Raw genomic sequence first — 27387 nt, 5'->3', positions numbered from 1 at the left:
TCCACACCCTAGTCCCTCCTATAATTCTCTGTATACACCAATTATCAAGCCAGCACAGGATAGTGGGAAGGGCCATTTTCCAAGCATATGCTTATAGGGTATTGTCCAAACTGTAATTAGTCTTAGGTACTCGGTTGTCCAACCTCAGTGCATTGACTCAAGAGTTTCAGCCCTTTACATCTCCTGCTTTCTTTTGTTTTAGAACACAGGTGGTCACACCATCCCTTACTTCTCAGGGAGGTGAGAACCCCAAAAAGGAAGTGATCATGCCCTCCCTGACTTCTCAAGAAAGGAGGTGAAAACACCAAAAAGGAGGTGATCATGCCCCGCCTGACATCTCAGGAAGGGAGATGAAAAGCATCAAAGGGAAATGGGGATTGCTAGTGGGTTTCTGGACTGAAAGGTTTTATCAGAAACAGGTATGCACAAACCCATCAGCATGGGCGGTAGTACACAAGCACATAGCAATAACGGGCAGGCTATTAGTGCTGACTCTCCCCACAGCCAGTACAGGCTCAATGTGGTGTAACAAACATGAATTGTACATGCAAGTAGTAATATAACAAACAATATAAATCAACATGGTGTTGTAAAAAAATTCCAGAAGTTCTAGAAGGAGGGTATGTAAACAACAGTCACACATATGCCTTCTTCAATAGCCAAGAAATAGTCCAAAACCAATCTATTATCCACTGCTTCATGTGTCAAGGAATCCAATGATCCCCGCAAGTTTTTGAAGTCCTGCAACAGTCTTTTTACATGTTAGGGAATTCAAAGATTCCAGCAGATTTTGAAGTCCTACAACAGTCTTATTATTTCTCAGAAAATCCAATGATTTCTGAGAGTTTTCAAGTCCTACAACAGTCTTATCATGTCTCAGAGAATCCAATGATTTCTGAGGGTTTTGAAGTCTTAAAACGATCTTTTCATGTCTCAGGGATTCCAGTGATTCCTGAGGGTTTTGAAGTCCAACAATTTTTGATGTCCATTAGTCAAACGCCGTAACTGCCATGATCTTTCAGTGGTGGACACAGTCAGCAATGGAACCATTTGATGTTTCTTGGATCTTCTCCTTCATTTCAGGGGTCTGCTCCATCTCTCTCTTTGATGGACAAGGCAAATACAGCTCTTTGGCACCCATCTGATTCCTTCTCCATCTGTGGAGATACAAGCAAACCCTCTCCCCCAAAGTTAACCTCTCTGGTCCCTTCCATTCACCACTTTCTGGGTCTCTCCACATCACCTAGAGATTATCTAAAGATAGTGGAGCCTCTCACACTGGACACTGCCCTTCCAGTGGATTATAAAACCTGTCTGCTGGTGCCAGTGCATCTATGTCAAAAATCAAGAAGTTAATAGTATAAAGAGCTAGATTCAGAAGTTCTCTAGTATTATTTATGGCTTCCCCTTTCTTTTGTTTTTGGAGGAGCATCTTAATGTCTTTGTTTCTCCTCTACTATTGCCTATCCTTGAGGATTAAAAGGTATGCTAGTAGTGTATAAAATCTTATACTGTGCACAAAAGTGTTCAAAGTGTTTAGAAGTATATGCAGATCCATTGTCTGTTTTTATTGCTTGTGGCACACCCATAATTGCAAATGCTTGCATAAGGAATTCAGTGACCACTCGAGCTGTCTATTTTGCTGCTGATATTGCAAAAGTGAATCCTGAAAAAGTGTTTACCAAAACATGGATAAAAGACAGACGACCAAAAGATTTATAATGGGTCACATTCATTTGCCAAATTTCATTGGATCTCAAAGCACAAGGGTTCTTCCTTGGAGGCAGTGTAGGAGCATGGAAAGGAATGCAAGCTGTACAGGCTTTTACTATGCTCCTAGCTTCCTCTCTTGTTATTCCAAATTGTAAACGTAAAGCTCAAGCAGCCTGATGATATTTAGAATGAGAGTCCTGGGCTTCTTGGAATAAAGGAGTATTGACCAACATAGTTAGAAGGCTATCTGCCTTTGAATTACCATCAAAAATAGGACTTGGAAGTCCACTATGAGAATAGACATGCAAGATATAAATCTTACCTGCATGCTTTCTCACTTGCTCTTGAAGTTCCTTGAAGAGCTGATATATTAGAGGCTACAAATTTTATTTGGGCTGTGGTAATTCTTTGTACCACACCTATTGAATAGGCCTAATCAGATATTATATTTATATCTCCTGGATAATAAGTAAGAGCTAGAATAATTGCATACAATTCATTCTGCTGAGTGGACTGAAAAGGAGTTCTGACTCCTCTCTTTATAGTTAAGTCACAAGAGTATACAGTGCAAATATTATGTTTGGATGCATCTGTAAAGATAGTTGGTCCTTCAAGAGGAACTTTAGAAACTTTTTCTTCAAGAATCCATCGTCAATTATGTAATAGTCTGATTATCTTTTATGGAGACCCGTGTGTCAAATTTGGAGCCATGGCTAATAAAATTTGCTACTCTGGGATGGTCTCACAGCACACATTAATTTGTGTATTAGTATAAAAGGTGTATATCCTGTCAGGTCTTATCCCAGATAATTGTACTGCTCACTTAATGGCCTTTAATAAAATTCTAGCCACAAGCACTGAGTAAGGAGTAAGGCTTTGTTCTGGTTGTGCTGGGAGGTTCTCTCTATCACACTGTCTCCTTGATGAAGGACTGCTGTGGGGCCTCTTGTGTAGCAGAAACTGATATTTCCAAGGGTTTTTGAGTGACTTTTTCAACCACATTGGATAAAGCCAGTTCAACTTCTCTCAAAGCCTCTTGAGCTTCTTTTGTAAGCTGACATGGTGAATTTAAAGCACTCTTTCCCCTTAAAATATCATATAATGGTTGCAATTGATAGGTAATCAAGCCTAACACTGGTCGCATCCATTGGATATCTCCTATCAATTTCTGAAAATCATTTAAGGTGTTTAGCTTCTCTGTTCTTAAGGATAGTTTTTATACTGTAAGCACTTTAGGGTATACTTCATATCCTAAATATTGATAAGGAGCATGTCTTTGAATTTTTTCTGGAGCTATGTACAATTTGTAATTCCTTAGTGTTTCTGTGGTCTTTTGTAGACATGCTTCTAACATTTGTTCCTCAGGTGCACATTCCAATACATCATCCATATAATGTAATAACATCACTTTTGGAAATGCTTTTCTTACTGGAGCAAGAGCAGCAGCAGCATACATTTGACACACAGTAGGGCTGTTTTTCATTCCCTATGGCAACATTGTCCATTCATATCTTTTATAAGACTTAGCTAAGTTAATGCTGGGCACTGAAAAGACAAATCTTTTCATAATCTACTTATCCAGAGGGATAGAATAGAAATAATCCTTAATGTCTATAACCCAAAGAGACCATTCTCTAGGCAATTGAGTAGGAGATGGAAGTCCAGGCTGAACAGTTCCCATAGTTTCCATCTGTTCATTTACCTTTCTTAAATCAATCAACATCCTCCATTTTCTAGATTTGTTTTTTACAACAAATACTGGGGAATTCCATGGACTTAGAGAAGGCTGTAAGTGTCCTTGCTCCTGTATTATATCTAATAAGGCCTGAATTTTATCACTACCTAAGGGCCACTGTTTTATCCACACTGGTGTATCAGTTTTCCATTGGATAGGAACAGTGAAAGTGTTGTCAGGCCTTCAAGAGCAGCCCTGCCCAAAGTACTCATTTTTAATCCTAATTGTTGTAAAACATCTCTTCCCCACAGATTGATGGGGATTTTTTTCAACTATAAAAGGAGTAAAAACTCCTGTTTTGCCTTCAAAAATTCATCTCATAGGGGTAGCACTAACTTTAGCTGCTAGTGATCCTCCTATGTCAGACATGTAGGTGTCTGCTTTAATCTTTGGCCAGTGACTGGGCCAGTTGGCATCTCTAATGACTGTACAATCTGCACCTATGTTTACTAATCTTTCCAATGGTAGGGCATTCATATAGATCATGAGCATAGGTCGGTCAGCTGTTCAGCTGCTGTCCAGTATATTTCTGGATTTTGTGGCTTGGAGTCAGAATCTGGGTGACTATCACCAGATTGCTTATTAGGAGTCTGTATCAGTAAACCTGAAGCTACTACTTCTGGGTGATAAGTTACACATTGTTTACCTGTATTAGTGACTGGGATATTATCTACATATTCCCCAATTTCCCACATCAGTGTATGGATGGACACTGTTTTGTAAGTACACTCAGGAGGTGAAATGATCAAGCCTACTGTGACTGGAGGTAAGGGATCCATAGGCTGAAGAGGAACAGATTTCACCTCTCTGGGAGGTATCTCAGTTGTCCCAGCTGCATACAACTCTGTTCTCCCAAACTGTAATCCCTTTCTCCCATCAGGTTGCTTCCTGGCTGGTTGATTGTGTAATCCCTTTCTCCCATCAAATTTCTTCCTGGCTGATTGGTCATGTCTGGGTACTGAACTTCTAGGCACTCTCTGGGTGTAGCATTGGCTGCTATCATGCCCCAAGTATTTTTTTTCTTGGGCTCTGGGGCTGAGCCCCTCATCCTGTTTCCCTGAATCAGTCTACATTCTGATGCCTAATAAAAGCCTCTGTTGCATTTTGGAAATGGAGTATTGGGTCTTGTTCTCCTACTCTCACTCTGTCTCTATGCTGACATTGAGCTTTCAGATGCCCTACTTTACCACATTGAAAGCATTGATGAGTCTCTCTGGAAGTCCCTTGTCAAAAGGGACCCTGTCTTCCCATGTTCGGATCCTGGGAAGTCTGCATCATAGCCTGGCTATAAAAAGTATTTGTGCCCACTGTGGCACAGAGTCTTATGATCTCCTCTAAAAGAGTATCCTTGCATAGTCAATGCTTCTACAAACCTCATTAGCATTTTCTTTAGCAAGTTGCCTTATCATAATGTCTGCTGCTGCATTTTCACCATTAGTTCTTGTGATAGCAGTCTACAAACGTCCCATAAAATCAGCAAAGGGTTCATTTGACCTTTGTGTTATTTTTGTGAAGGCTTCACCCTTGTCATTTTTATTGGGGAGAGAAGCCCATGATTTGATAGCAGCAGCATCAATTTGCTCATATCCTGTTATGGGGTAATTAATCTGTACTGACATTTCTGCATAAGAACCTACCCCTATTAGTTTGTCATAAGTGATTGGAGGATTAACTTCACTATGACTATTTTGTTGGGCTTGTATCCTACAGAGCTCACTATATTCAGAAAGCCACAGCAAGTTTTGTCCAGATTCTAAGTATGTCCTTGCCATAGATTTCCAGTCCCTAGGGATTAAGACTTCATAAGCCAAATTCTGTAATTAACATAAGCTGATGTAGCCCCATAAAGAATGCAAGCCTTTTTCAGGTCTTTGAGGATTTCTGTATCAAAAGGAGTGTATTTTCTACTTTCTTGACCTGAAGAGTTAAACTGTTGAATCACAGGATATATTTCTGTCCTCAAATCACCTATATCCTGCCCTTCTTCTTTGGCTTTAAGTATTGCCTTTTGCAGTTTAGTCATAGAAGGGGGTGATTGCTGGGGGGAGGTGCTGATGATGTCACTGCCCCTCCCACTCCTCCTCCTCCCCCCTCCATCGAGGAAGGTGAATTTGATGGGGGTGTGTTAAGAACCAGTTCTGGTTTAGGTGGGGTTGAAGCTGCCTTGTGAGAGGGAGAATCACCATGCCCTTCACCATGCCCTTCATCCTCACTTAACTCCTCATACCCTCTGGTGATATCGCATGAAAAGGTAAAAAGAAAAGAACTCTTGAGAACTGTATTTCTGTTATTGGTATACATAGAGAGTGAATATATAATCTGATTTTATTGTTAAAATATTAAAAGAAGCTAGAGGTAGAAAGGGGATTGTACCAGAAAAAAAGGGGAAAATGGAAGTAAAATGAGGGAAATTACATCTCAGGAAGAGGCAAAGAAAACCAATTATAATTGAGTGAATGAAGGGAGGATGATGAACATTGTGTGAATCTTACTGCCATCAGATTTGGCTCAAAGAAAGAATATTAGACATATTTGATTTCGTCAAAAAACTTCTCTCACTGTATAGAAAAATGGGAAGAAAATGGGGAAAAGGGAAGGAGGAGGCTAAAGAGAAGGAAAAACAGAAATAATAGTGGAAAGGTATAAGAAAGGGGGAGGATCTCTCTACAGGGGGAGAACTGCTTGAGGCAAGGAGTGCTCATAACTAAAATACTAGGGATGAAGGAAAGGGGAAAAGAAAAGAGAGAAATAGAATTTGGAGTTAATAAGATGGCAGGAAATACAGAATTAGTAGTTTAAACTGTAAATGTGAATGGGGTGAACTCTCTCATAAAGCATACCAATCAAACTCCCAAGAAACTATTTTATTGACCTAGAAAAAATAACAACAGAATTTATCTGGAAGAAAAAAAGGTTAAGAATTTCAAGGGAATTCAAGCCATTCTCCAATTGAAAAATAGTCAAAGGATATGAACAGACAATTCTCAGATGAAGAAATTGAAACTATTTCTAGTCATATGAAAAGATGCTCCAAGTCATTATTAATCAGAGAAATGCAAATTAAGACAACTCTAAGATACCACTACACACCTGTCAGATTGGCTAAGACGACAGGAAAAAATAATGATGATTGTTGGAGGGGATGCGGGAAAACTGGGACATTGATGCATTGTTGGTGGAGTTGTGAACGAATCCAACCATTTTGGAGAGTAGTTTGGAACTATGCTCAAAAAGTTATCAAACTGTGCATACCCTTTGATCCAGCAGTGTTACTACTGGGATTATATCCCAAAGAGATTATAAAGAAGGGAAAGGGACCTGTATGTGCACGAATGTTTGTGGCAGCCCTTTTTGTAGTGGCTAGAAACTGGAAACTGAATGGATGTCCATCAGTTGGAGAATGGCTGAATAAATTGTGGTATATGAATATTATGGAATATTACTGTTCTGTAAGAAATGACCAACAGGATGATTTCAGAAAGGCCTGGAGAGACTTACACGAACTGATGCTGAGTGAAATGAGCAGGACCAGGAGATCATTATATACTTCAACAACAATACTAGATGATGACCAGTTCTGATGGATCAGGCCATCCTCAGCAACGAGATCAACCAAATCATTTCTAATGGAGCAGTAAAGAACTGAACTAGCTATGCCCAGAAAAAGAACTCTGGGAGATGACTAAAAACCATTACATTGAATTCCCAATCCCTATATTTATGCACACCTGCATTTTTGATTTCCTTCACAAGCTAATTGTACAATAATTCAGAGTCTGATTCTTTTTGTACAGCAAAATAATGTTTTTGTCATGTATACTTTTTGTGTATCTAATTTATATTTTAATATATTTAACATCTACTGGTCATCCTGCCATCTAGGGGAGGGGGTGGGGGGGTAAGAGGTGAAAAATTGGAACAAGAGGTTTGGCAATTGTTAATGCTGTAAAGTTATCCATGTATATATCCTGTAAATAAAAGGCTATTAAAAAAAAAGAATTTCAAGGGAATTAATGAAAAGAAAAGCAAAGGAAGGTGGTCTAGCTGTACCAAATCTAAAACTATATAAAGGAACACTCATTAATTTGATACTGGCTAAGAAATAGAGCAGTTGGTCAGTGGAATAGGCAATGTTCACAGAAAAAAATTAGTCAATGACTATAGCAATCTAGTATTTGACAAACTCAAAGACCCCAGCTTTTGAGATAAGAATTCACTCTTTGACAAAAACTGCTGGGAAAATTGGAAACTATTATGGCAGAAACTAGGCATTGACCCACACTTAATATCATATACCAAGATAAAGTTGAAATGGGTTCATGATCTAAAAATAAAGAATGATATTATAAATAAATTAGAACATATGATAATTTACCTCCAATCTGTGGAAGAGGAAGGAATTTGTGACCAAAGAAGAACTAGAGATCATTATTGATCACAAATTAGATAATATTGATTATATTAAGTTAAAAAGTTTTTGTACAAACAAAACTAATGCAGACAAGATAGAAGAGAAGCAACAAACTGGGAAAACATTTTTACATTCAAAAGTTCTGATAAAGGCCTTATTTCTAAAATATACAGAGAAATGACTCAAATGTATAATAGTTCAAGCCATTCTCCAATTAATAAATGGTCAAAGGATATGAATGGACAATTTTCAGATGAAGAAATTGAAACTATTTCTAGTCATATAAAAAGGTGCTCCAAATCACTATCGATCAGAGAAATGCAAATTAAGACTACTCTGAGATAACACTACATACCTCTCAGGTTGGCTAAGATGACAGGAAAAGATAATGACAAATGTTTGAGGGGATGTGAGAAAATTGGGACACTGGTACATTGTTAGTGGAACTGTAAACAGATCCAACCATTCTGGAGGGCAATTTGGAACTATGTTCAAAAAGTTATCAAACTGTGCATACCTTTTGATCCAGCAGTGTTTCTAATGGGATGATATCTCAAAGAGATCTTAATGGAGGGAAAGGGACCCACATGTGCAAAAATGTTTGTGATATTCCTTTTTTGTGGTGGCAAGAAACTGGAAGCTGAGTGTATGCCCATCAATTGAAAAATGGCTGAATAAATTATGGTTTATGAATGCTATAGAATATTATTGTTTTGTAAGCAACAAACCAGCAGGATGATTTCAGAGAGGCCTGGAGAAACTTATATGAACTGATGCTAAGTGAAATGAGCAGAACCAAGAGATCACTATATACTGCAACAACAAGTCTATATATGATCATTTCTGATGGACTGTCTCTCTCTTCAACAATGAGATGATTTAAACTAGTTCCACTTGTTCAATGATGAAGAGAGCCATCTACATTCAAAGAGAAAACAGTGGGAATTGAGGGTGGACCACAACATAAAGATTTCACTCTCTCTGTTGTTGTTTGCTTGCGTTTTGTTTTCTTTCTCAATTATTTTCTTCCTTCTTGGTCTGATTTTTCTTGTGCAGCAAGATAACTGTATAAATATGTATACATATATTGGGTTTAACATAAATTTAAACATATTTAACATGTATTAGACTACCTGCCAGCTAGGGGAGGAGGTGGGGGAAGGAGGGGAAAATTTGGAAAAAAGGTTTTGGGTTTTGTGAGGGTCAATGTTGAAAAATTACTCATGCATATGTTTTGTAAATAAAAAGCTTTAAAAAAAATTAACAAATGGGTGGAACCAAGACACTGTGGGGAATGTAACAGAGGATCGTCGCCCCATAGATTTATTAGAATTTGGAAGCTAGTGACCATATAAGACATCAAGAATCAGTCAAACAAAATCAAAAAATGAAAACATACAAGAAAATGTAAAATATTTCATTGGAAAAGAACTGACTTGGAAAATGGATTGATGAGAGAGAATTTAAAAATTATTGTACTTCCTGAAAGTCATGACCAAAAAATCCTGGGAAACATTTTTCAAGAAATTTTCAAGGAAAATTACCATGATATCCTTAAAGAAAAGAACAAAATAGTAATCAGAAGAATCCACTATGGGGCAGCAAGTTGGTGTAGTGGATAGAGCATCAACTTTGAAGTCAGAAGGACTTAAGTTTAAATCTGGTCTCAGCCACTTAATACTTCCTGGCTTTGAGACGTGGGCAAATCACTTAACCCCAATTGCCTTAGGGAAAAAAAGAATCCACTACTCATCATCTGAAAGAATTTCGAAATGAAATATTCTTTGAATATTGTATCCACATTCCAGAATTATCAGGTCAAGTTGAAAATATTATAGGTAGCTAGAAAGAAACAATTCAAATATCAAGGAGGCACAGTTAATATTATCCAGGTCTTACCATCTTGGACATTAAAAAGTTGGAGGCCTTGGAATATGATGCTATAAAAAGCAAAAAAAAAAAATTACAAACAAGAATCAACCATCCAGTGAAACTGAACATAATATTTCTTTTTTTTAAAATTAAAATTTTTAATTTTCAAAACATGCTTGGACAATTCTTCAACATTAGCCCTTGAAAAAACCATGTATTCCAATTTCCCCCCTTCCCCCTGCCCTCCCGTAGATGGCAAGTAATTCATTATATGTTAAATATGGCAGAAATATATGTTAAATCCAATATATGCATACATATTTAGACAATTACTCTGCCTCACAAGAAAAAAAAGAGAAGGAAAATAAAATGCAAGCAATCAACAACAAAAAGAGTGAAAATACTATGTCATGAACCACACTCAGCTCCAACAGTCCTCTTTCCAGGTGTAGATGGCTCTTTTCATCACTAAACATTTGGAACTAGTTTGAATCATCTCATTATTGAAGAGAGCCATGTCCATCAGAATTTTTTGTGGATAGTGCTCTCCTGGTTCTTCTCATTATACTTAGCATCAGTTCATGTTAGTTTCTCTAGGCCTTTCTGAAATCATCTTGTTGGTCATTTCTTGTAGAGCAATAATATTCCATAACATTCATATACCATAATTTATTCAGCCCTTCTCCAATTGATGGGCATCCATTGAGTTCCCAGTTTCTTGCCACTACAAAAATGCTGCTTTTTTGCAGCATGTGGGTCTCTTTCCTTCCTTTAAGATCTCTTTGAGAGTTAAGCCCAGTAGAAACATTGGTGAGTCAAAGGATATGCACAGTTTGATAACTTTATGAGCATAGTTCCAAATTGCTTTACAGAATGGTTGGATCTGTTCACATGTATCAGTGTCCCAGTTTTCCACATCCTCTCCAACATTTGTCATTATGTTTTCCTGTCATCTTAGCCAACTTGAGAGATATGTAGTATTATCTCAGAGTTGTCTTAATTTGCATTTCTCTGATCAATAGTGATTTAGAGCACCTTTTCATATAACTAGAAATAGTTTCAATCTCTTCATCTGAAAATTGTTTGTTCATATCCTTTGACCATTTATCAATTGGAGAATGGCTTGAACTATTATCAATTTGAGTCAGTTCTCTATATATTTTAGAAATGAGGCCTTTAACAGATCCTTTGGATGTAAAAATGTTTTCCCAGTTTATTGTTTCCCTTTTTATCTTGTCTGCATTACTTTTGTTTGTACAATTTTTTTAACTTAATATAATCAAAATAATCTATTTTGTGACCAATAATGATCTCCAGTTCTTCTTTGATCACAAATTCCTTCCTCCTCCACATATCTGAGAGGTAAATGATCCTATGTTCTTCTAGTTTGTTCATAATATCATTCTTTATATCTAGATAATGAACCCATTTTGACCTTATCTTAGTATACAGAGTTGGGAGTGGGTTAAGTGTAATATTTCAAGAGAAAAGATGGATATTCAATGAAACAGGAATTCAATATTCCTCCACTTTTTATGTTTCAAATACAAGAGTCAGAGAAGCATAAAAAAGTAAACAGAAAAGAAAAACAACAGGTTATTCAATAAGATTAAACTGTTTACATCCCTATGTGAGAAGACGATACTTAAAACTCTTGATAACTGTATCTCTGTTAGGATAGTTAGAATAAGTATACATAAACAGAGACCATGGGTATAATATGACTTTAATATATAATTACATTACTATAAAAATATTAAGGAGTGAATAAAAGGATTGTACTGGAAGAAGAAAAAAAGGGAGACAATAGGGCACAATACATCTCATGAAGAGGTGTAAAAAAAGTAGTACACAGTAAAGGAGAGGAGGGGGTAAACATTGACTACAACTCTCATCAGATTTAGCTCAAAGTGGAAATAACATACACACTTAGTTGAGTATAGAAATTTATCTTAAGTAGGAAGGAAAAAGGGAAGAAAAATGAATGGCGGGAAGCTGATAGAAGGAAGAGCAGAAATAAAAGAAAAAGGGAAAAGAAAGGAGGCTGATAGAATGGAGGCCTGATTGAGGATGGTGGGGATTAGATGAAGAGGGACAGGGGGAAAGGATAAAGAAAAGTACAAATGGGGGTAAAACAGGATAGAGGAAAATGCATATTTAATAATCATAATTGGGAATGAGATTGGGATGAATTCTGCCATAAAATGGCAGCAGCAGAGTGGATTAAAAATTAGAATTTTACAATATGTTATTTATAAGAAAAATATATGAAGCACAATGATACACACAGAATAAAGGCAAAAGACTGGAGTATATTATGCTTTAACTGAAGTAAAAAAAAAACCAGAGGTAGTAATTCTGGTCTCAAACAAAGCAAAAGCAAAAATATATCTAAATAAAAGATATACTAGTGATGAACCCCAACCTCCCTCTCTCAGAATTAGATAAATCTAAACACAAAATAAACTAAATAAATATAACAACAAAATAAACAAAAGTGAATTTAAAGAGGTTAATAGAATTTTTTAAAAAGTAGAAATTGTATATCTCTGGAGAAAACTGAATGGGGATAGAAATTTAGGGTTAGGGTTACATGTACATGTCATATGCACAAAAATTGATCTTATATTAAGGCATAAAAAATTTACAATCAAATTCAGAAAGACAATATTAAATGTGTCCTTTTCAGATCATTATGCCATAAGATTATATGTAATAAATGGCCATGGAAAGATAATGCAAAACTTAATTGGAAACTAAATAATATAATATAATCCTAAAGAATGAGTGGATGAAACAACAAATCATATCAAAATTTATAGGATACAGCCAAAGTATTTCTTAAGGGAAATTTTATATTTCTGAATGCTTACATGAATAAAATGGAGAAAGAGGAGATCAATGAACTGAACATTCAACTAAAAAAAGAGCAAGAAAAAGAACAAATTAAAAACCTTCAATTTGGGGAAACTAGATGATGCAGTGGATATAGCACTGGGCCCTGAAGTCAGAAGACCTGAGTTCAAAATTGGCCTCATACACAGTACTTCTTAGCTGTGTAACCCTGGGCAAATCACTTAACCCCAATTGCCTCAGGAAAAACCAAACCAAACCAAACAAAAAGTATTCTCCAATTAAATACTAAATTAGAAATTCTGAAAAATCAAAGGAGATGAATAAAATTGAAAGTAAGAAACCTATTGAACTAATAAAGTTAATGATGGATTTTAATGAAAAAAAAAGACAATAAAATAGAAAAAAACTTTGGTTAATTTTATTACAAAAAAGGAAAAACAGAAACAAATGACCAGCATCAAAGATGAAAAAGATGAATTCATCATCAATGAAGAGGAAATTAAAGCCATAATTAGTAGGTATTTGGTCCAGCTGTATGCCAATAAATCTTACAATGAATATTCACAAAAATCTAAATTTCCTAGATTAACAGCAGAGTAAATAAAATACTTAAATAGTTCAATTTTAGAAAAGAAATTAAAAAAAAATGTCCATGAAATCCTCAAGAAAAAAATATCCAGGGCCAAATGGCATTATAATTTAATTTTACTAAACATTTAAAGAACAATTAATTTTAGTACTACATAAATTATTTGGGAAAATAAGTAAAGAAATAGTTTTTCCAAATTCCTGACAAACACCAAATATGGTCCTGAAATCTAAATCAGAAAGAAATAAAACAGAGAAAGAGAACTCTAGATCAGTATTTCTAATGAATATTGCAAAAGCTTAAGTAAAGTACTAGGAAGATTACAGCAATACATTACCAGGATCATATATTTTGATGAGATGGCATTTATACAGGAAATTTCAGGCTGGTTCAATATTGGAAAACTTTCAGTATAATTGACAATAACAATAAAAAAACTAACAAATCACATGACTATCTAAATAGATAAAGTATTTTACAAAATATAGCACCACTTCCTCTTAAAAACACTAGTGAGATAGGAATATATGAGATTTTTCCTAAAATGATATGCATGATGTATCAAAAATCATCAGCAAACATTATATGTAATAGGGATAAGCTAGAAATCTCCCCAATAAGATTAGGGGATGAAACAAGGATACCTGTTTTATCACCACTATTGTTCAATATTGTTTTAGAATATTAGCATTAGCAATAAGAGAAGAAAAAATGGAAGGAATTAGAATAGGCAATGAAGAAACAAAATTATCACTTTCGCATGGTATGCATGCAAGTGCTAAGTATTGTATACTTAGAGAATCCTAGAGAATCAACCAAAAGACTACTAGTAACAATTAACAACTTTAGCAAAGTTGTAGAACATAAAATAAACTCACATAAATCATCAGTATTTCTATATATTTTTAGTAAAGCCAAGCAGCAACAGATAAAAAGAGAAATTCTATTAAAAATAACTATAGACAATTTTAAATATTTGGACAACTCTCTTCCAAGACAAACCGAGGAACTATATGAACCCAACTACAAAACACTTCATACAAACAAAGTCAGATCTAAATAATCAGAAAAAATTATCAATTGCTCATGAGTACACATTATTGCTGAAGTTGTGAACTGCTTCAACCATTTTGGAGAGCAATTTGGTACTATGCCCAAAGAGCTATAAACCTGTGCATATCTTTTGATAACAGCAATGTCACTATTAGGTCTGTTTCCCAAAAAGATTACAAAAAAGGGGAAAGTACTCAGTGGTACAAAAATATTTATAGCATTTCTTTTTGTAGTGTAAAGAATTAAAAATTGACAGGACACCCATCAATTAAGGAATGGCTGAACAAGCCATGCTATTGAATGTGATGAAATATTTTAAGAAATGATAAGCAGGCATATTTTAGAAAATTTGTGCTGAGTGAAATGAGCAGAACCAGGAAAACACTGTACACAGTAACAACAACACTGTGTGATGATCAACTTTGATAGATTTAGATCTTCTTAGCAATAAAGTGATTCAAGACAATTCCAAAAGATCTGTGGTAGAAAATGCCATCAACACCCAGGGAAAAGAACTATAGAGAATGAATGCAGATGAAGTTTTTTTTTTCTTTCTCATGTTTTTGCTCTTTTGTTCTGATTCTTCTTTCACAACATGACTAATATAGAAATATGTTTAACATTGTTGTACATGTATACCATATATCTGATTGCTTGCTGTCTTGGGAAAGGGGAATAAAGAAGAAAGAGGGGTAGAAAAATTTGGAATTCAAAATCTTACAAAAATGAATGTTAAAAAGAATCCTTGCTTGTAATTGGAAAATACTAAAATGATATTAAATGGAAAAAAGAAAAATTACCAATAATTGTCTCAGGAAGAAGTTTTGGGTCATTATATATAGTGTATAATTTCACAAAGAAAACTGACATGCTTGTCTTTTCTTTAATTTTGGACTTAGTTCATTGTTCTCATACAGTTTCTGTGTAGGATATATGCACTGATGAATTAATTCTATGGTTTGTCCAATGAAATGCATAGCATAGACTATATAACTGGCATCTTCATCTGTTTTTTTGTTCTTGGATGTATAGTCATACCAAACTCTTTAGCATAACTATCACATTTAGATGCAATTTCACTCTTAATCAGGAGTACCTGGAGTATTTCACCATTTAGAGGAAAATTCTCTTCTATTTTGACTCTATTGGACATTATTCATGATAAGCCTAAGAATTTTTTGCTTTAGCTATTTTTACAGGAGTGTTATCAAGAAAGAAATTTATAGGGGGAGCTACATGGTGCAGTGGATAGAGCACCAGCGTTGAATTAGGAGGACCTGAGTTCAAATCTGGCCTCAGAAATTTAACACTTCCTAGCTGTGTGACCCTAGGCAAGTCACTTAACCCCAATTGCATTAGCAAAAAAAAAAAAAAAAAAAAAAAGAAAAGAAAAAAAAAAAGAAAGAGATTTGTAAACTTCAAACCAGTATCCAAATAAATTAATCTGTTTCAAGAACTCTACCATATATGCTGTCAATTATATGAAAGACCTTAAACACTTTCTTAAATCAAGTATCAACCATAAATAAATGTATTTTAAAGCATTTGATACTTTGAATAATATTCTAATTTTTCTTTTTAGACTTTTTTATTTTCCAAATATACACAGTTTTCAACATTTACCTTTGAAAAACCTTGTGTTTTAAATTTTGATTTCCTCTTTTCCCCACTCTCTCCCTTAGACAGCAAGTAATCCAATATATATTAAATATGTGCAATTCTTATTTATATATTGTCACAATTATCATGTTGTACAATAAAAATCAGATCAAAGAGCAATATAAAAATGAAAAAGAAAATGAAAAGAAAGCAAACAACAACATAAAAGGTGTTGAAAAAGAGCCATGTTCATCAGAATTGATCACCGCATAATCTTCTTGTTGCTGTGTATACAAAATATGTGCTCTTGGTTCTACTCACTTCACTTAGCATCAGTTCATCAAGGCCTTGGATCACCAGGCCTTTCTGAAATCATCCTGCTGATCATTTCTTCTAAGTTTTCTAAAGACATCATTGACTAATAACATTTATTATCACCTTGCACTGTTATCCAGTCACTCAACCTTTCCTAGAATTTCTCCATTTGGACTATAAATGTTTGTCAGAGGACTAAATATCTACTAAGACTGGGAATTACTTTTTCAATAAGCTTGCTTGTCACAAAGAATTCCGCAGGTACCTCCATAGCAAATAATCACATCTCCAGATTATTTCAAAGTTTTAAGCAAAACTATTTATAATTCTCTCACAAAGGTGTGCCTATTTCATGACAATTACATCTCAGGAGTCACCTTATTGGCATAATGAAAAAAAGGTTCTTGTGGTGAAAAATGGGGAGAAATTAAGCTGGCAGTTTGGAATGGGGAATGACACAAAGTGAGCAGTGTGATTCATAGAGAATAATCTATTTTTTAACATATTCAGCAGCTAATTATAATGTGCCTTTAAATCAATCTGTTTTATGATCTTATTTTTAAAAAGACTATCTTATAAAAGTTAAACCATATTATAAAATCCTCAAAATTAAAACATTTTCAATACCATGGTGACCAGAAAAAGACATTACAGACAAACAAAGGCATTTCATCAAAGAAAAGTAACATGAAAAGACAAAACCCTCAGTGTTACAAAAATGTATCTTTCTATATCAGAAATCTATATCTATATATCACTGTATCTCCTAGTAATTTTGAGTCATTAATTTTCTTTTGATTACTATATTGGTTTGCCAAATATATGTGCATATACATATTGTGTGGATATGGATATATGCACATATATCCACATATATGTATATCCATATACACATACATATATATGTATATATATATGTTTAGTCCCATGAGTTTATCTATATGGAGAAATTCCAGTGTCAGGATACCATTTTTTCCAGTCCTTAATAAAGCAATGGATAAGCAGGATCAAAAATATTTTCTAATAATATTAGGATAATTAATTGCCCCATTCACTCTCATTCTCTCAGGAGTGCACAGTAGAGTTTTCTAGAAGTTATGTGACCTATGATTTAAAGAAATTAGCTACAAACATGAAGACTCAGCTAATATATCATTTGTAGAATGAATTTGTAGAATTTTATCTTACAAATGAATGAATTTATAGACATTATTGGATCTGCTGTTTTGCTTATTTTTTTTTTTGGTATCAGCACCAATGATCATCAGAAACTTTCCTTTATGCAAATGCTTGCAAAAAAAATACAAATGATGCTAACATATTCAAAATACTGAGTAATTTTTTGGAATCTCATGGTTTATTTTGGAACTGCTTTGTTGACATTTTGCTGATGCTATAAAATTAACTCTTAATTTACATTTGTAAATATGTAAAACAATGTGACTCTTCTCATTAATTTTTCATTTTGGAAAATATTATTTTCATGCGGCTTATGTTATTTACACCAACCTATAATGAGTTCATTGTTATTATTTTCAATGAATTAATAAATATTTTAGATTTCATTAGGTTTAATTTCTAATATGGTATATATTTATAAGTATTGCCCCCAAAAGCAATATTTATGGTCCTCAATAATTTTTAAGAATATAAAAGAAAGCTAAGACTAAAAAATATAAAGTCACTATTTTAAAAAGTTGTCTGAGGTCAATGAGAGGTTAATTTTTATTGTTCATGAAATATTTGACCCAGCATTTGGAGATGTAAAGAGAATAAAATAATATATATATATGTTAATATATATAATATAATAAATATATAAATATACTAAAAAATAAGTATCACCTAAGTGTACCTATTCTATGTACCCAGAGGAAATAATTTGTCTTTTTTTCTGATTGTAAAAGAGAACTTAGAATATCTTAACTCGATAGAAAATTAGGTTAGGATAGAAAGGGGAGCATTTTATCTGATAGGCAATTTGATATGAGATAAGCTATTGGACCTGGAGATAAGAAGATGGAGATTCAAATTCATCACAAATGCATACACTGACTGGTAATTCTCATCGAATCAATTAATTTTGGGTAAGGATAGGATTCAGTTTCCTCATTCATAAGGTGATAGGGTTAGATTCATTAATTTGTAAGGGCCCCATCCAGTTCTAAATTTATGATCTAAAATAGCACAATTTATTAATCATATTAAGACAGAATCCATGACCACAACATCTGTAATTAAAAATAAGATGTTTTTGAAAGATATATCTTATCTGTATAATGTCCTGCCTCACAACCTCTCTCACAAACATGAAAAAAATGGTAAATATTCAGTTGCTAAAAAACAACAACAAAACCCTGACAGCTTAATATTCTCCCGACCAAATTTTTGTTAAAAGTACTTCCAAAGCCAACTCTGGAGTACCTTTGAACATGAACTTTATGTTTGGGGTGTCTGGACTACAACATCATTCACTATTCTATGTTAAATCATGCATTCAGTTGTTTCCATTTATATTGCATCAAAGCAGTTGAAATACAATTGAAAAGTTTCTTTAGACAGCCATTGTGCAGGAACATGATGTCAATATTAATAAAGACTGAATTTCCCCTTGGCTCACTTCTTACAGATAAGCTTTTCAATAATACACTGCTTGCACCAAAGGTCTGATGGGACTGGGAATAGTAAAAAACACTAATAAAAGAATGTTGAATGTTTTTATATTAAATTTCCCCACAGGCAAACTGAAAAGCCTACTTAGAGAACGCCAATCAACATGGCACTTATTAAATGTAACAAGAGTCCTGTTACAACAGATCTTTAAAGCCCCTAAAAATGAATTAGAAAATAGAGACAAAAGACAATTACAAATGCATTTTTAAATGCAAACCCTGGACTGCTCACCTGATACTCACTGACTCAACATTGAGTTATTTGATCTTCAAAAACCTTCTATTCCTGGCAGTTTGTAGTGATTTAAAAAAAAACTACTTAAATGTAATCGTGAGCTATTTTACCTTTTAAATGTCTGGAATTTTTCTTAATGTATTTTATAGTTACTGAATATCTAGTGGTTTTTCAAAAATTACTCCATACTTCACTTTTTTTAATGGAAAAAAAATCCAACAGCTCAGTCACTAAAATAACATTTAAAAGAGTTGGAAGAAAAAGAGATAATTGTTCAAATGAATTATTAGAAAACAAATATGATGTGTTGTAATCTTATAATAAAAATAAACACTTGGGGGTAATGTATCAACATTAGCAACCTGGGGGTTGTACTCAATTCAAAGACGCTCCACCCTTTACTTTCATCTGAAGTCAAGCAATATCTTTCCCACCATCAAAGTAGTGACAAATATATTAAATCTGCCCATCCTTTGAGAACTTGAACCCCAGGCTGAGATTTTGCCTTGGGTTCAGTAATAAAAAATAAAGCTCAATTGTTAAACATTGGTTATTTCTTGCACACATGCAAAAAAAGAAATGGAAGCAGGTCACAGAGTCTTAAGTGAATAATTTGAGTCTCAGGAGTCATTTCATGTAACTCAGAAAAATAATAAAAAGATTTTTAACCATTAGAAAAGCAACTTGGAACTTTTCACAAAAATATGTTTTAAAATGAATCATAGATTACTGGTGCTAAAAAAAATCACTCACCCCCAACAGATACTAAGGTTAAAAAGTATATGAAAAAAAATGGACAAACCACTTTTTCTTTCAATATCCACTTTCAAGGTGAAAAAAAAATACATACTAAAAGTGAAAAAGTAACTTATCCATTTATTTGCATTAAGACAGATTTCCCTTCATACTCTCCATACTGCTTATTCTCATAGTCATCATGCATGTTATAATGCCTGCTTTCCCTTTTGAGTAACACTGTTAGATAAAGAGGCATTGTGAGATAAAGTATATTGCTGGTGTGAAGATGAAGTCGGAAGGCAGTAATCTAGATGTTTTCCATGGGTTTCTCACTGAGCTGAAATCAGAGTCATCACTGAAATCATAGAAATCATTGCTTGAAGACTCATGTCACTTGTGTTTGGATTTCTGCTTCTTCTTGGATCATTTCTTTTCTTTTTCCTGTACCTTTTTTCTCTTTTATTTCATTCTTGGAAAATTTTTCTCACAGATTAAATCACTATGATTTTTCTTTCCTTTTTTTCTCTCAGAGTCCTTTTTTTGCGCTCTGGAGAGGTCATATGTATTTTCAGCCCCAATATTCTCCAGTTCTCTTTCTTCCAAATTTCCATCTATCCTGTCATTAGGGAACAGGCCAAAGCCTGGGTGCTGGAATTCACATTGGATGATGGGGAATAGCAGTAGTGAGGAAAAGATAGGAGCCTAAGAAGAGGAGCTAAGAGAAGGTCAGAAGTGTAAGAATGATGAGATCTCTGGGACTTTCTGATCCCTTTCTACCAGTTTGCAACAACTGCTGTGTAACAATAAAAAACCAATGATTAACTGTGGTTCTGCCCATTTCATAAATGATTGTGGATGAAACATTTCATCCTATGGTTGCCATCTCTTTGTCAGCAAACTCTTCCAAACTTAATTAGGTTGATCATTAGCTTATTCTACAGTGCTCAACTATTTTATGGGAATAATATTGCAAAGATTCAGTTATTTGTAATTTGGGTTTTTTTTTATATTTTTATTATAGCTTTTTATATACAAAACAAATGCATGGGTAATTTTTCAACATTGACACTTGCAAAATCTTCTGTTTCAACTTTTCCCCTCCTTCCCTCCATTTCCTGCCCTAGAGGGCAGGTAGTCCCATACATGTTAAATATGTTGAAGTATATGTTAAATAAAATATATGTATACGTATTTATACAGTTACCTTGCTGCACAAGAAAGACTGGATTTAGGAAGAAGGTAAAAATAACCAGAGAAGAAAAAACAAAAATGCAAGCAAACAATAACAGAAAGAGTGTAAATGCTATGTTGTGGTCCATACTTATTTCCCAGTGTTCTTTCTCTGGGTGTAGCTGGTTCTGTTCATTACAGAGCAATTGGAACTGATTTGGGGTATTGTTGTTGAAGTGTATAATGATCTCCTGGTTCTGCTCATTTAACTTAGCATTAGCTCATGTAAGTTTCTCTCCCAGTCTCTCTGTATTCATCCTGCTGGTCAGTTCTTACAGAACAATAATATTCCATAACAATCATATGCCACAATTTATTTAGCCATTCTCCAATTGGTGGGCATCCATTCAATGTCCAGTTTCTAACCACTACAAAAAGGGCTGCCACAAACATTTTTGCACATACGGGTCCCTTTCCTTTCTTCAATATCTCTTTGGGGTATAAATCCAGTAGTAACACTGCTGGATCAAAGAGTATGCACAGTTTGATAACTTTTTGAGCATAGTTCCAAATTGCTCTCCAGAATGGTTGGATCCATTCACAACTCCACCAATAATGCATCAGTGTCCCAATTTTACTGCATCCCCTCCAACATTCGTCATTATCTTTTCCTGTCATCTTAGCCAATCCGACAGGTGTGTAGTGGCATCTCAGAGATGTCTTAATTTGTATTTCTCTGACCAATAATGATCTAGAAAACCTTTTCATATGATTAGACATAGTTTCAATTTGTTCATCTGAAAATTCTGTGTTCATATCTTTTGACCATTTATCAATTGGAGAATGGCTTGATTTCTTATAAATTTGAGTCAATTCTCTCTATATATTTTGGAGATAAGGCCTTTATCAGTACCTTTAGCTGTAAAAATGTTTTCCCAGTTTATTGCTTCCCTCTAATCCTGTATACATTAGCTTTGTTTGTACAAAAGCTTTTTAACTTAATATAATCAAAATTTTCTATTTGGTGATCAATAATGACATTTAGTTCTTCTTTGGTCACAAATTTCTTTCTCCTCCACAAGTCTGAAAGGTAAACTATCCTATATTCTTCTAATTTATTATTTCATTCTTTATGCCTAGATCATGAACCCATTTTGATCTTAATGTACAGTGTTAACTGTGGGTCAATGCCTAGTTTCTGCCAATTTTCTCAGCAGTTTTTGTCAAATAATGGATTCTTATCCTAAAAGCTGGGGTCTTTGGATTTGTCATACACTAGATTGCTATAATTATTGACTATTTTGATCAACTAGTCTATTTCTTAGTCAATACCAAATGGTTTTGGTGACCACTGCTTTGTAATATAGTTTTAGATCAGGTACAGCTAGGCCACTTTCATTTGTTTTATTTTTTTTCGATAGTTCCCTTGAAATTCTTGACCTTTTGTTCTTCCAAATGAATTTCGTTGTTATTTTTTTCCAGGTCATTAAAATAGTTCCTTGGGAGTATGACTGGGATAGCACTAAATAAATAGATTAGTTTAGGTAGTATTACCATCTTTATTATATTCGCTTGACCTATCCAGAAGCACTTAATATTTTTCCAATTGTTTAAATCTGACTTTATTTGTGTGGAAAGTGTTTTGTAGTTTTGCTCATATAGTTCCTTATTTTCCCTTGGCAGATAGATTCCCAAATATTTTATACTATTGACAGTTATTTTAAATGGAATTTCTCTTTATATCTCTTGCTGTTGGATTTTGTTAGTGATGTATGAAAATGCTGATTTATGTGGATTCTGCAACTTTGCTAAAGTTGTGGATTATTTCTAATGGCTTTTTAGTAGAATCTCTGGGGTTCTCTAAGTATACTACCATATCATTTGCAAAGAGTGATAATTTGGTTTCCTCATTACCTACTCTAATTTCTTTAATTTCTTTTTCATCTTTTATTGCCAAAGCTAGTGTTTCTAATACAATATTGAATAATAATGGTGATAGTGGGCAAACTTGTTTCACTCCTTATTTTACTGGGAACGGTTCCAGTTTGTCACCATTGCATATGATGCTTACTGATGGTTTTAAATAGATGCTACTGATTATTTTAAGGAAAAGTCCATTTATTCCTATACTCTTTAGAGTTTTTAATAGGAATGGGTGTTTGATTTTATCAAATACTTTTTCTGCATCTATTGAAATGATCATATGAATTTTGTTAATTTGGTTATTGATATAGTCAATTATTCTAATAGTTTTCCTAATATTGCTTTTCTGGTATAAATCCTACTTGGTCATGGTGTATTATCCTAGAGATGATTTTCTATAATCTTTTTGCTAAGATTTTATTTAAGATTTTTGCATCAATATTCATTAGGGAGATTGGTCTATAATTTTCTTTCTCTGTTTTCATCCTACTTGGTTTAGGTATCAGTATCATGTCTGTGTCATAAAAGGAATTTGGTAGGACTCCTTCATTTCCTATTTTTTTCAAATAGTTTATATATCATTGGAGTTAATTGTTCTTTAAATGTTTGATAGAATCACATGTAGATCCATCTGGTCCTGGGAATTTTTTCTTAGGGAGTTGATTAATAGCTTGTTCTATTTTTTTTTCTAAAATGGGACTAACCAATTTACTTCTTCCTTTGTTAGTCTGGGCAACCTATATTTTTGAAGGTATTTATCCATTTCATTTAAGTTTTCAAATTTATTGGCATAAAGTTGGGCAAAGTAACTCCTAATTATTGCTCTAATTTCCTCTTCATTAGTGGAAAGTTTTCCCTTTTCATTTTTAAGACTAACAATTTGATTTTCTTCTTTCCTTTTTCTAATCACATTTACCAAGGGTTTATCTATTTTATTGTTTTTTTTTTTTTTATAAAACCAACTCAGTTTTATTTACTAATTCAATAGTTTTTTTTTTTACTTTCAATTTTATTAATCTCTCCTTTTGTTTTTAAAATTTCAAATTTACTGTTTGATTGGGGTTTTTTAATTTGCTCTTTTTCTAGCTTTTTTAGTTGCAAGCCTAATTCATTGATTTCCTCTTTCTCTATTTTATGTAAGTAAACTCTAGAGATATACAATTTCCCCTTATTACTGCCTTGGTTGCAACCCACACATTTTGGTATGACGTCTCATTATTGTCATTCTCTTGGATGAAATTATTAATTGTGTCTATGATTTGCTGTTTCACCCAATCATTCTTTAGGATGAGATTATTTAGTTTCCAATTACTTTTTGGTCTATTTTACTCTGGCTTTTTATTGAATGTTATTTTTATTGCATCATGATTTGAAAAGGATGCATTTACTATTTCTGCCTTACTGCATTTGAGTTTGAGGTCTTTATGTCCTAATATATGGTCAATTTTTGTATAGGTTTCACGAACTGCTAGGAAGAAAGTGTATCCCTTTCTATCTCCATTCAGTTTTTTTCCAAAGATCTATCATACCTAACTTTTCTAGTGTTCTATTTACCTCTTTAATTTCTTTCTTATTTATTTTATAGTTTGATTTATTTAGTTCTGAGAGTGCAAGTTTGAGATCTTCCACTATTATAGTTTTGCTGTCTATTTCTTCTTGCAGTTCTCTTAACTTCTCCTTTAGGGATTTAGATGCTATACCACTTGGTGCATATATGTTTAGTATTGATATTGCTTCATTATCTATGCTACCCTTTAGCAAGATATCATTTCCTTCCTTATCTCTTTTAATTAGATCAATTTTTGCTTTTGCTTGATCTAAGATCAGGATGGCTACCCCTGCTTTTTTGACATCACCTGAAACATAGTAAATTCTGCTCCAGCCTTTTACCTTTATTCTATAAGTATTGCCCAGCTTCAAGTGTGTTTTCTATTAAGAATGTATTGTAGGATTGTGGCTTTTAGTCCAGACTGCTATTCCCCTCTGCTTTATGGGGGAATTTACCCCATTCATATATTTATGGTTAAAACTACTAATTCAGTATTTCCTGCCATTTTATTATCCACAAATTATGCTTTTCTCTTTCCTTTTCCCCTTATTCCCCCTCCCCAGTATTAAACTTATGAGCATCACTTGCCTTACAAAGCCCTCCCTTTTTAGAATCCTTCCTTCCCCCTTAAAGTCCCTCCCCTTTTCTTAAACTTTTCCTTTACTATTTCTGTATTTTCTTCTATTTAGCCTAACCATTCCTTTTTCACTTTCACTTTTCAATGAGATGGGAGAAGTTTCTATGTAAACCAAATATGTCTAATATTTTCTCTTTGATCCAATTCTGATGAGAGTAAGATTCACACTATGTTCATCCGCCTTTCTTCTTTCCCTCAGACATAATAGGTTTCCTTTGCCTCTTCATGAGATGTAGTTTCCCTCTTTTTACCCCCACTTTTCCCTTTTTTGGTACAATATACTTTCTACCTCTAGTTCCTTTTTTATAAGAGTAAAACCAAATTATTCATGTACTCTCTATATATACCCATAACAGAAATACAGTTCTCAAGAGTTCTTTTTACCTTTTATGCTTCTTTTACCTTTTTATGCTTACCTATATTTGGAGATCAAACTTTTTCATTAGCTCTGGTTTTTTCATCAGAAATAAATGGAATTGATCTACTTCATTGAATGTCCATCTTCTTCCCCAGAAGAAAATGCTCATTTTGTCTTGGTAAGTTATTTTTGACTGCATATCAAGTTCCCCTGACTTTTGGAATATCGGATTCAGGCTCTTCGATCCTATAGGGTGAATGCTGCTAGATCCTGAGTGATCCTTATTGTGGCTCCTTGGTATTTAAATTTTTTTTTTTTTTTTCTGACTGTAGTATTTTTTTCCTTAGTCTGATACTTCTGGAATTTAGCCACAATATTTCTTGAAGTTTTGATTTTGGGATCTCTTTCAGTAAGTGATTGATGAATTCTTTCAATGTCTATTTTACCTTCTGTTTCTGTAATATCTGGGTAGTGTTTGATTTCCTGAAAAATAGTGTCTAGGCTCTTTTTTTCATCATGATTTTCAGGGAGTCCAATAATCCTTAGGTTATCTCTCCTAGATCTATTTTCTAGGTTTGATGTTTTCCCAAATAAGTATTTAACATTTTTTCTATTTTTTTTCTTTTTTTTTTTGGTTTTGCTTGACTGATTCTTGTTGTTTCCTTGAGTCATTCATTTCCATTTATTCAAGTCTGATTTTTAATGAATTATTTTCTTCATTTACTTTTTAAATTTCTTTTTGTATTTGTCTAATTGAGTTTTTAAATGAGTTCTTTTGTTCTATAGCATCATTTTCCATTTCCCCATTTTTTTAAAAGAAGTATTTTCTTTTTCCAATTCACAAATTCCATTTCCTTGGAATTTTTTATCTTTTCCAATTCAGAAATTCTGTTTTCCTGGGAGTTGTTCATCTTTTCCAATTCACAAATTCTGTTTTCCTGGGAATTGTTTATCTTTTCCAATTCACAAATTTTGTTTTTCAGTGAGTTGTTTTCTTTTTCCACTCTATCTTTGAATGAGTTATATGCCTTACCCTGATCCACTTGCAAAGCTTTCCTTTCCTTTCCCCATTTTTCTTCTAGCTCTCTTTTAAGATCTTTTTAAAATTTTCTTCTATGAGAGCCTTATGTCATGGGGACCAGATCATATCCACCTTTGGATTGTGAGACAATCTGTTTGTGGTCTCCTCAGGGTTTGAAGTCAGATCTCGAAGCTATCAATAATAGAGCTCATTTTGCCTTTTTGCTCATTAAAAAAAAAAAACAAAAAACTACAGTCTGCTTATGGGGGGCAATGGGGCATTTCTAAGCTGCCTTTACAGACAACAGGAAGTGGTAATGAAGCAATGGTGGGACAGCACCCAAACCCGTATTTGATTTGTACACAATCATAGAACTATAGACCTGGAAATGACCTTAGGAGTTATTTTACCCTGCCCCTTCATTTTATGGAGAACCAGACTGAAGCCCAATAAAGGCAACTAATTTGCCTTCAACTCTCTATATTTGGACTAGATCTATGCCGGACTAATGTAAGAAGTTCTGAATGCACTTCCTGGCCACTGCAGATCTGTATCTTCTCTGAAACTAATAGAACATTACCTGGGCCACGAGAACTTAAGTGACCTCCCCAGGATCACACTTCTGGTGTTTCTCAAAGTGTAACTTTAACTTGGGTCTTATTGACACCAGGACCAGCTCTCTGTCCATTTCACCAAAAATAATTGGATAACACTATGACATCACTGCTCTTAATCTCTTGAAGGACTACTGGTTTGCTGACTTACAACATCAATGGAATCAGATGATGAATATTTTCCAGATAGTAGTATAGTTTCTTCAAATTCTAAATGAATTCTTATATAAAGCAATTAAAACTAGGAAACACATCAGCCTTCAGGAGCCTAGTGTTACCAATTGCTCTTACAGAATAGTTTAATTTTTTTCCTTGTACAGTTACTCA

Source organism: Sarcophilus harrisii, chromosome 3, assembly GCF_902635505.1.
Source record: "Sarcophilus harrisii chromosome 3, mSarHar1.11, whole genome shotgun sequence".
NCBI lineage: Eukaryota > Metazoa > Chordata > Mammalia > Dasyuromorphia > Dasyuridae > Sarcophilus > Sarcophilus harrisii.
The sequence above is the reverse complement of the archived record's forward strand: the minus strand, read 5'-3'. Positions refer to the sequence as shown.